This window comes from Leptonychotes weddellii, chromosome 6, assembly GCF_054177405.1.
Source record: "Leptonychotes weddellii isolate Sample4059 chromosome 6, ASM5417740v2, whole genome shotgun sequence".
Lineage (NCBI taxonomy): Eukaryota > Metazoa > Chordata > Mammalia > Carnivora > Phocidae > Leptonychotes > Leptonychotes weddellii.
This window is the reverse complement of record NC_138374.1, coordinates 129,146,796-129,156,150: the sequence shown is the minus strand read 5'-3', so window position 1 is coordinate 129,156,150 and position 9,355 is coordinate 129,146,796. Positions and strand designations below refer to the sequence as shown.

Here is a 9,355-nt window from a genome sequence, read left to right as displayed (position 1 = left end):
CTTGCATTGACACGACCTGACATGACCTGCATTTATTTGAACATCTATTACATGCCCGGGTGTTCCAGTGGGCTCAGTACTCAGCCCATGGCGGACACTTCAATTCACCCAGAAAGGGACTCTTCTGCCACTTGTGCATTCTTAGTGCTTGCAAGCCGAGAATGTAATTCTAAAGTGGTTGCTTTATCCACCACATAAATCAGGGGCAACACTGAACACCCCCACCCCCAAGCTAGGTGCCTAGGGGGACATGGGCCACCTTCACAGAACACTAGAAACAGGACTTCTCAGGTCACTGCTCCCCGTCTAGTCCAGAACCGGAACAGCATGTTTTTAAGAGCACATCACCCACTCCCAGTAGGACGAAGAACTTGCGGGCTTCCAGGCACGGGTCTGCATTAAATGCCTCTTTCTGAAAAATCTATTCATCAGCATCCGTCACATGCTGGAAAATAAACACTGGCCGAGCTGCCCGGCTGGGAGGGGAGCACATGAAAACGGATGCCTTTGAATGCCACAAAAGGGAAGATGTTGAAAGAGAAAAGGAACATGCCTTCCTTCTGCTAAAACTCAGCAAACACGAAAGGCGAAATTTTCCTGAGCATGGAAGATGATCACAGTGCACAGAGTGCTGACAGATGCAAAATTTGAGTATGATACGGATCATAATGAGATGGATGGTAATGAGAAAGATGTTGGTATTTCCGTAGAAGCCAGGAGAAAAAGAAATTGAAGTTAAACTATGAAGGGGGAGAATATGGTAAGCAAACAAAGGGATGCACAAACAATGGGGCTCCGTAGGGATAGACATTTGGTTAATATCTGCATAAGTAATTCAGAAGAGGGTTAGATTTAGGGACCTCAGAGGTGCCTTAACTTTTCCCCATGGCAGAAGGCCCAGATCAGTAGCTTCAAAGGCATCAGACGAGCCAGGGTGTTCATCTAGGGAAAAACAGTTCAAGGGTATGCGTAAGAAACATGCTCCGATCATTCAGCCGCGCGTTTCTTCATTCACCGGGAACTTCCCGAGCTCATGTTCCACTCCACACTAGCCCCAGTGCCTGGCTTGGGGATGGGACCGTGGACTAGTCCAGGTCTGGGTAACGGAGCTGTCTTAGGCTTTTCCTTGCTGCCTGCAGCAGCGACCAAAACACTGACCAAGTTTAGAGCGCTATTCTGGGAGGATTCTGGAAACAAAGTGGAGGTTTTGATCCCATCCCAAACTTGGAGGATCCAGCAGCGAGAGAGTCCATGTGAGGACATAAGGGACTCCAAAGAAGTTCAGGCTAAAGCAGAGGAAAAAACAGCGAATTCTCACAAAGAGGCAATTAAAACTACGCCGGCAGTCTGGAGATGGAGGCAAATACGATAGAAGTTTATAAAATCACAGAGAGAGTGAATTAAATCACACATAATGGTTAAAAGCAGATGTTCTGGCGCCGGATTGTCTGGGTTCAAATGTTGCCTCTGCTGTTTTGTAGCTGTGTTACCCGGGGCAGATTCTTCACCCGACTGTATTTCTGTGTCCTCATCTTTCAATTAAGGCTAATAAAAGTAGTACTTACTTATAGCCACGATGCGGATGTGAAACTTTGAGTGAGTTAATGCGCGTAGATCACTTGCAGCAGTGCTGGGCACAGGACGAAACAAGACTCCGCACCCGTTATTCTTATTTTCCAAATGCCAGATCTTTAAAGCCGGTTCAGTCCCTGTTTAATTTGTAAAGATAAGGAAGGCACAGTGTGACACACTGGGCCGTGTGAAAGAGCTCGTTCTATCCAGGACTAAAAGATGCTGCGGATGTTAGATTAATTCCTTCAAGTTAGACCTGACCCAGGTCAGAGGGGCTTGAGGAATGCTTAGAGGGCGTGTTTACCTCCGAGGCTTGGGCTTGTCTTCGCATCCCAGGAGGTCCCTTCACAGCTCTCAGTCACAGCCTGCTGGGGCTGAGCCACTGTGGGTCTGACAGCATTTTCTAATGAGAAGATGATCGCTCAGCCTGGCAAAGGGGAGAATGTTAAGTCTTTGATGTAGCAACACATAATAATAATAGACCCTCCATCCCAGAGCAACGCGTTCCTGGAAACCAACCACCAGTGAGTTTTCTGTTTGGTATTTTCATAAGAAAAGAAGTTTGTGTCAATGATCCACACACGTGGACCTAGCCAGAATCTGTTTTGACAAAGAGCAGGAGGTATTTCCGAGGTCACAAATGGAGGGACGAGTGGGGGGGGAGGAAGAGCTTGGAAACGTTACCAGTCGCCTTAGTTGAGACAGGGAGTTTATTAGTCCCCAACGGGTCAGTCACTTCCTCTACTATAGAGGTCACACTGGACCTTGAGATGAAGTTGAGGTTGAGTTCTGAGGTCAAGCATGGCTTCGGCCAGGTCATTGCCATTCCCTAGGCCTCCAGGTGCCTTACAGGTAAAATGATGGGCCAGGATTAAAACAAAACAAAACAAAACAAAACAAAACAACACAAAACAAAACAAAACAAAACAACACAAAACAAAACAAAACAAAACACCAACCGGAGTTCTTTCTTCAGATGAAATCTTACTTTGGGAGTCTGAGGAACAGAAGAATACATCTCAAGTGGGGGGTGGGGGGTGAGGGCACGGTCTCAGAGCTCCTCCAGCTTACCACCGGGGCTCTGGCTTTACCCTTCCCCTGGCACTGGTGTCTCCATTCCCTGCGGCTCATCCTAACACAGTTTGAAAACCACTGGCCTAGATACGCTCTAAGTCCGCTTCGGGTCTAACATTCTGTGGTTCTGGTGCCTTTGGCACCAAAGTGACCTCAAATCAAAGGAGGGATTATAGGCCCTAGAACAGCACTGCCCACACTTTAAAAGACATTAAGTGCATAAGTCTTCCAATTTCCTAATAGCCATATTCTAAGAGGTAAAAAGAAACAGGTAAAATTAATTTCACGAACGTATTTTATTTAGGGGCGCCTGGGTGGCTCAGTCAGTTAAGTGTCTGCCTTTGGCTTAGGTCATGAGCTCAGGGTCCTGAGATTGAGCCCCACTCAATCACTCAGCAGGGAGTCTGCTTGTCCCTCTGCTCCTCCCCCTCCCCCTGCTCATGCTCTCTCTCGCTCTCGAATAAATAAATAAAATCTTAAAAAAATTTTTATTTAGCCTGACATATCCAAACAGTTCAACATGTAATGGACATAAAAATAGTTGAGATAGTTTACATTGTTTACATGAAGTTTTCAAAATCCTGCGTGTATTTTAAACTTACATCACATTTAAATTCGTATTTGTCACATTGCAAGTGTTCAGCAGTCACATGTGGCAAACGGCTACCGTCCTGGAAAACGCAGATACAGAACCTCACATGTCTCAGAGCCTTTTCCAGAGTCACAGGTTCAACCTACCCATGACTTTAATGAGAAAGATCTGCAGGCCTCCTGTGTCCAAACTCGTGGATAGTGAGACAAGCAGATGGGCCGGCTTCTGTTTTCAACACCCCACAAACACAGCAGTGGCCACTTCTTTTAGGGGATCCTTCTCACCAGCCTTTCTCTGGCCTGGAAAGTGCTTCGGGATGATTCCCCAGGCCGGCCTCAATGACCTCAGCTCCTCGGACACCTCACCTTTCTATCCCTCAGCTCATTCCCCACTTCTTGGTAATTTACTATCACCTTTATCTTGTGATGTATTATTTCTAAGTTTTCTTTAAGCCTTTCTCTGCCTTAATTCTAGTACCTCCATGAATCCATCTCGACCTTGAAGATTATTTTGAAAACCCAGCTCTCACACCGGTCCCTAACTTCTGCCATCATCCCACACACTTAACCATTTGAGGGCACATTAAGGATGCCATTTAATTAATACATTTTTTCAACATTATCCATATTACATCTTATATGTTGCCCTAAGTTATCTTCATCTTTTGGCTTTAACACGTAGTGCTTTCCACCAAAACAGTATTTTCCTCATGATGTTTGTTGGAACAAAGATATGGCTCAGCATAATCATGTTAGAACACTCAAATACACTGAAGATGCTTTGTTGTTTCTTTGGGACTAAAATTGAACATTAAGTCTTTGCTGGCTATTTCTATACAGATCAGGTTCATAGCCATTGGCTGGCTGGTATTACAAATTTAAATCTATGGGCAGTACTTGAGATAGTGTTTTCACATTTATGACTCAAAAAAAAAATGAAAGAAAAGAAACAAAATCACCTCTTTTTGTACAAAAGCAGCTCAGAAGTGTAACGACTGAAAAAAATAGCCATCTGTAATCTGTTTTCTACACTCTATAATTTGAACATAAGCTATACCTTTATAGATGCTTAATTAAAAAAATAATTACATGTTTGTGTATGTTAATGATCTGGTAATTCTTCCATGTTTCAAGTTTGATAAATGATGAGGAATTTTGCCATTTTTCCTAATTTTTCAGCTTGGATGGCTTTGACTCTTAGTCAACTAAATTATAATAATCCGCTAGTTTGAAACCATAATAAAATAATTATCTCATTAAGTGAGTTAAATTTGTTTTTGAAGTGACATTCCCCTTCTGGGTCTGTGGGAAAAGCTGTTATAAACTCTTCTGCAATTGTATAAATCCCTACTTTGTTTGGGTTTAGGTTGTGAGGCATTAGCAATGAATTCATAATCTAGAGATCACAAATGCTTTTAAACAGAGGCACCTAGTTTCCGGAAGCGAGGACAATGCTTTTTTACTGAATGTCTTTTATTAGCAGAGTCATCATGGTGTCCCCTCCTGCCACCCCTTGCCCCCAGCACTCGCACCAGGACTTTTCCCTTTTCCTTCTGGGCTGGGGTGTTACCATTTTACAGATAAATAAACACAGTGACTCTGGATGAACAGACACTACAGATGAGAGAATCAGGACTTAAAACCAGAACTTTCTGACCCTGAATTAGCAAACATTTTTCAATAATTGTCTATGGTTAGGTAAAGGCAAGCTATTAAAGCTCCAAATAGATCCAGGGTAGACCCTCTGGGAACTTCTTTTCTGATTTCTATGAAATTACCCAGAACCAGTTCCTTGGCCAGGACCTGCTGATCCCCAAGGTGTAAGGACCAAAGAAAGGGTGTGCCCTAAGTACTCATTAGTTATCATTAAGGGCATGAATGTGTATGTGTGTTGGTGTGTGAATGCAGAAGGGGCTACCCAAAACCCTTTCCTTTTTAAGATGATTGTTTGCATTTACTGCACGTGGAAACATGGGTGTGAAAGCTGGACTGTATGTGTATGCACATATGTAAAAATTATACATATATTCCCCCCCCACCCCAGAGGAACCAAAGGGGATTTCTCTTAGTAGCTCTTTGAGCGTGTAGCTGGCCAACTCTTGGCATCTTCTGATTTTAGATCTGCACTGAAAGCAATTATATGAATATGTCGCTGCCACTTAGCTTACTTAATAGGCCTGGAGCCTTAAGTATGTCTCCAAACACCTTCAATCTAGTAAGAGAGAAAACTCATAGCCAAATATTCTATAGTGCTCCTAATATAATGTACTCCATTGTCATTATTAAACTCCTTCGCTTCTGGCTCTCTGAGACAGGAGAGGGAAAAGGAAAAGCTCTATTTCCTGAGGGTTCTTTGATGCAGGCTCTCCGTAGTTCATCTTGTCATCTCCACTCCTCTGCGTACCCCAAGACAACTTTCCCGCAGTTTCCCTGATATTTTCGTGCCCAGGCGCAAGCCGGCCTGCCTCGCCCCCCACGCTTTTCCTCGGGACGCATGCCTGGGCCTGCGACCCAGCGGACGGCAAAAAAAAAGAAAAGAAAAAAAAGGTCTGGAAAACCCAGAGGGGCGGCGCCGCCTCCTCGACGCTCCGCTGGCTACACTCGATCTCGTTATTTACACTGAGCTCCAGCTCCTTTCCTCCAGCGGTGGTGTTCCAGAAGCGCCGTGCTAGCTGTCCTCGGCTCGCCTGGGGCCTTGCGGGGTGGCGGGGCGGCTGCTGAGGGCGAGGGGACGGCGGGCGGCAGGCCAGGAGATGGGACCCTGCGCGCCCGGCCGGAGACGCGGCCGCGGGGGTGTGGCGAGCGCACGGCGAGCCCCGCGACGCCCGGCCTAGTGGGCGCGCTCCCTGCCGCTTCTGGCCTGGACCCAGGCCGCCGCCTCTGAGCAGCCCTCCGCAGCGCCGCCTTCGTGCTCCCGGCCGAGCCCCGGGAAGCGGGCCGGGGACGGCGGGGGCGTGACCGGGGCGCAAATGCAAGCGAGTCAGAGGGCGCCGCGCCACTGCCGCGCGGGGTAGCACTAGGGCAGCCAGAGGGGCAGCGACATCTGCGGGCGGGCGGCCGACGCTTCCCGGCGGCGCGGAGCCGAGCGGGGCGGCTCGAAGACGCGGGGCGCAGCTTGGCTGGGTGAGCCTCGCTTTCCGGGGACTGCCGGCCGGCTCGCCAGCTGCGCCCGTGCCCCGGCCCCGAGCGCGTGGCCGGTGCTCGCGGGCCGGTGCGGAAGCGACGCCCCAGGCTGCTAGCTCACGTCGGTCCCACCGCAGGCGGCTCGGCGACGTCTAGGGTTTGTCAAAGCACCTCGAGCGACTAGGAGAACCCGGTTTCTCCACCGGGGGACGGCGATTGTAGTTTCTTGCCTTTAGAAAGTTACTCCGACACTTTTGATCTTCCGTCCTGAGTAGGGAGGAAAAAGAAAGCGCGATCTGCCCCCGGGCTAGGGGCCGCAAGGGGATCCGGGCAAAGGGACAGAGCCAGTTTTAAGCCCGAGCTGCGAGTCCGGCCCATTGACACTTCAGCCCCGGAAAGGGTTAACTGCATCCAGCCGGTTCGGTTTACATGTAAATAGAGAGCAGCTGCTCCGCGCGGGCCCCGGCTGGCCCTTTTAAGTTTTTGATTGGTTGCCAATGACATCACCGCCCGTGTTATAACGCTGAGGACCCGGAGCGGCGTTGGATAAACCCTCCTTAAAGAGACGAGGCCACGCCCCCGGCTCCTCCCCCCCGGCTGTCCATTGGCCGCGGGCCTCTGTGAGGTAGCGGTCAGCTTTCTCCGGATTCCTATTGGCCCAACGTGCCGTCGGTCGGCAGCCGGCCCGCCCCCTCAGAACCTTACATTTACAGTGTAGCAAAAGAGAAAGTAACTATGTTGCTGCTGGAGATCAATGAAGCCAAGTGAATGGGGGCTGAATGGGCGAATCCTTAGCTGAAGCGGAGCGCCAGATGGTGGAGGGCTACACTTATTTCTGAAGTAAGTGGAAGTCACCGCGGCTACTCCTGAGAGCGTGGGAGTGTAAGGCGGTGTGAGTGTGTGTGTGTGTGTGTGTGTGATGCGATGCTCACGGGGAGCCACAGCAGGTGAGGTTAAAGGGTTCCGGCTGTTGGCTCACGCTGTCCTGTGCGTTTACTCTCTCTGCAGTCTACTTGGATTTGGGGAGAAGAAGAAAATGAGGTTTGTTGGGATGCTTTGCGGCAGTTTTAAATGCCAGGGGCTTGTTAGTGTGCTATGTTGCGAAGGGGGATAAGCGCCCAAGAGTGGGGAAGTAACATTCTCTAACGACTTAATTTTCTTTCCAGCCACTGCCTAGAGGTGGAAGGACGACTAGCAAGGGAGCGGGGAGAGCTTAGTGTTTCCCTGGGAGGTTTTCTGGGCCAGTCTGGACGCTTTCACGGGCAATATATAGGTCCGACCCTCTGCTGCAGGGATGCAGATCTCTTTATACACTCCGGGCGTGTGTGTGTGTGTGTGTGTGTGTATGTGTGTATGTGTGAGCCGCGCACTCCGTGTGGAGATGGGGGTCCCAGCCTGTGTCTCCGCGAGCACGCTTATGCGTCCCTCGCAAAGGAAATGGGCTGTTGATCCTGGGACATTCCCTACCTGGTAACACAATAGCAAAGACTTTCACCGCTTGGTCCAGCTGGGAAACAGTTATAGCTTCTGGAATAGTACTTGCTCTTCAAAAAAATACTACGCAAGGGAGGGAGGGAAGGGGTGAGAGGGAGGGAAGGGGTGGGAGGGAGGGAAGGGGTTGAATCCTTCTCTCCCATCCAAAGGTGGGTAAGAGAAACCTGAGTCCGTGGGGATCTGTGGACGTGTCGGGTGCGTGTCTCTGTGTGTGTGTGCGTGTGTGGATTCTGCCTTTGACACTTTGGCTCTGTATCGGAGAATGGTGACGGTCCTGTGTAGACTGATGATAGATGACATTTTCCCAGACATCTCTTAAAGTTCGTTTAGGTGAGTGACTCTTGCATGGGGTTTGGTTTCTCTGAGCATGTTTAATAGAGGAGAAGCCAGCAGGGTCGGGTTGTAGAGTGCCCCTGTGCCTACGGGAAGGAAGGAACTGTTCCTTTGCAGGCGTCCCCTCAGGAGACAGGAGATGGACCCACTGGGCAACACTTCACTGCCCCCTTTAACAGGGACCGGCTAATTGGGAAGTCCTTTCTATGGAATTCATCCTCTTCAAGGGGCGGGGGTCTATCTGTGGGGGATTGAAATATTATACACAGTGGCTGCCTCCCATTGAGAGAAGCTCTTGGATGCACAGTCTGTGCCAACAGGGAACTGAAGGAGGGAGCAGAGTTGAAGTGGTCCTTTCCTTAAAGGCAGGAGTGTGGGGGTGTAGGGGAGAAGGGGGGAGATGAGGTGGGCAGCAAAGGAGCAAAGGGTGATGGATCTGCCAGGGTTGGGGGTTACCAGATCTGGCTCCTTGGCCTGAGGCTTTGTTTCAGGACATTTCGTTTGTAACAAAAGGGAAAATGCAGATTAATTTATAAGAGACTACCAGGAAACATGGGAGGTTTTAATATGACTATGTTGTGCTTTTCAAAGGAATGCAAAACAAGAATAGCTCCTAGTTAAAGAGATTCACTTAGGGGGATACTTCCATTCTGATTTGCCGAAAGTTGCCATCCGCCCCTGATGTATATTTAGCTGCTGTATATTTCGGTGAGCCATGCCAGCGCTCATGGTCATTCTGTTGCCTTTGCAGTGGGTGAAGGAATTAAATGGAAAGAATGCAAGGGTGGACGAGTGGGTCTTTCTCAGATGGTTGCACTGTGCTTCTGCCCAGGAGATGAGGCCTAGAATAGATGCCTCTGAAGAGCCTTCCTTTCTGTCTTCAGCTTTTCTGATTCTTTGTGCTTGTGCTTTCTCCGAGGCTGAACTTCCATGTAGGTCAATGAGAGGTTGTTCATCAACATTTGTGTAGACCATACACGGAACCTTAGACTTAGTCACCAAATAGGTGGGTGCCGTCAGGTCGACATCCTCTTCGAATCTATAAAAATGAGTTTTGGGCTTTGAGAGTGGCATGATAAAGGGCCCTTAGGACAGCTTCCCTCAGAGGGATGCAAAGGCCGTTCCTAGGGTTTGGATCAGACTGCCTTTTGTGTCACGTGACTTTATT

The 9,355-nt window shown here is 48.9% G+C and overlaps 1 protein-coding gene across 1 annotated transcript in view; it reads left to right on the top strand.

The window, feature by feature from the left end:
- The first annotated feature begins 7,021 nt into the window (after window positions 1-7,021).
- The window catches only part of DUSP10 (dual specificity phosphatase 10), a 40,894-nt gene continuing 38,560 nt past the window's right edge, over window positions 7,022-9,355 (top strand). Inside the window, exon 1 of the mRNA XM_081825202.1 lies at window positions 7,022-7,200. The gene's annotated coding sequence lies outside the window, so the exon portion shown is untranslated. The remainder of the gene's footprint in view (window positions 7,201-9,355) is intronic.